The sequence below is a fragment of the Octopus bimaculoides genome, chromosome 10 (assembly GCF_001194135.2).
Source record: "Octopus bimaculoides isolate UCB-OBI-ISO-001 chromosome 10, ASM119413v2, whole genome shotgun sequence".
Classification (NCBI taxonomy): Eukaryota; Metazoa; Mollusca; class Cephalopoda; order Octopoda; family Octopodidae; genus Octopus; species Octopus bimaculoides.
Window position 1 is genome coordinate 14697144 of NC_068990.1, and position 1977 is coordinate 14699120.

Genomic DNA, 1977 nt, shown 5'->3' on the forward strand with positions numbered 1-1977 from the left:
CTTGTGAGTGGATTTGGTAGACGGAAACTGAAAGAAGCTTGTTGTATATGTGTATATATATATATGTGTGTTTGTGTCTGTGTTTGTCCCCCCAACATCACTTGACAACCGATGGTGGTGTGTTTACGTCCCCGTAACTTAGCGGTTCGGCAAAAGAGACCAATAGAATAAGTACTAGGCATCCAAAGACTAAGTCCTGGGGTCGATTTGCTCGACTAAAGGCAGTGCTCCAGCATGGCCGCAGTCAAATGACTGAAACAAGTAAAAGAGTAAAGAGAGAGAGAGAGAGAGAGAGAGAGAGAGTACAACTGAATATACCAACCAGATATTAATCGCAGTTATCTCCCATGCATCTCGCATTTTAAAGTTTTTCGTTTGTAATTTAAATACAAAAAATAAGAGATTTAGAAATATTTTGGTAAGTCTGAAAAAATAATTTCAACTAAAAATATAAATGAAACACTTCTTTATGTTTATAGATATATGCATGTAAGAGATATTTACTTTAATAGTTTATAGTTTTATTTAATGGTCACTCATTGTACAGGGTTTCCACAAGGTCTGGGTACATGGAGTAAATAAAATCGTAACGTAAACAATTAAATATAATTTCTGCAAAATTTCCTTTATAAATATTCATTTTGAAGGAAGTTATGTAGAAACACTGTTGCCCATCCGAACAGAAATATGCTCCACATGCTTCCATGAAAACTTTTTTGTTATTTTTATCAAGATAATCGTAATCTACATCCCAAAACAAATTTCTGGAAAACTTCATTAAAAAATATACATTTGAAAAAGACCAGCGGAAATTTTTCATCCTAAAGGAATTTTAAAAATCATCCCCTCCTCATCCTGAAGTATTTTTTCAAATTTTCTCAACATAATCATAATAAAGTGTAAAAGGGTAAAGACCCCTTCGGTCATGAATGACCATGGATTGCACCTAAAAATTTTCCCTCCAAGGCTCAAGTCTGTTTATGGAAGACCAGCTGTAGTCCATGTATACTAGCCTCCCCTTTCCATGTCACCATTGTTATCCAAGAGAAACACGAAGGCCGATACAGCTTGGCACCAGTGATGTTGCAACTCATTTCTAGAGCTGAGTGAAGTGGAGCAACGTGAAATAAAGTGTGTAGCTCAAGTGCACACCACACAACCCAGTCTGAGAATTGAACTCACTACCTCATGATCATGAGCCCAATGCTCTAAACACTGAGCTAATATGCACCATCTAAAATATATCTACAAAATCTTATAAAAAAATACGTATTTTTTAAGGAAGTTATGAAGAACCATAGTTGAGCAGACACCAAACTGTAGTTATGCTGACAAGATGTTGAAAAGTTTTGACGAAATTGGAGGTTTAAATGATATTGATTTAAGTTTAAATCAGATGTGTTGCTTTATATCTCTGTTGGAAACCTAAATGTTGTGTGAAGATGATATAAAAATAATAACAAACTTATTGTATACAATGCTGAGGTGTATTACAGCTCATGAGAAAAGGTAGCCAAAAGTGCATGAACTGTACATAGAATAATGCAGAGGAAGTGAACAATGACTGAGTTGTTTAAAAAGATGGAGGGGGACATCAGGTGTGCATGTGGCAAATTTCAGGAAGCATGGAATTTTTTAGGAAGTAGTGTCCTGACAACTGATACAAGTAGTCTGTTCCATGCTTCAGCAATTCTGAGTGTGAAAAAATATTTCCAAAAGTCATGGATGTTGTGTTGTTTTGGTTTTGTAATCATGTCCATGAGTGATAGAGATAAGGAATTCAAAAAGTTCAGCAACAGAGATCGATAGAATAAGTACCAGGCTTTAAAAAAAGAATGTACTGAGGTCACTTCCTTTGACTAAAATTCTTCTAGATGGTGCTCCAGCATGGCCACAGTCTAATGACTGAAACAAGTAAAAGATAAAAGAGAAAAGATATATTTATATATATATATATATATATATATATATATATAT

The 1977-nt window shown here is 34.6% G+C and overlaps 1 protein-coding gene across 1 annotated transcript in view; it reads left to right on the forward strand.

Moving 5' to 3' along the window:
• Nucleotides 1–342: 342 nt before the first annotated feature.
• Nucleotides 343–1977, forward strand: part of LOC106875011 (mutS protein homolog 4) — a 69252-nt gene continuing 67617 nt past the window's right edge. The window contains exon 1 of the mRNA XM_014922954.2: nucleotides 343–418. The gene's annotated coding sequence lies outside the window, so the exon portion shown is untranslated. The remainder of the gene's footprint in view (nucleotides 419–1977) is intronic.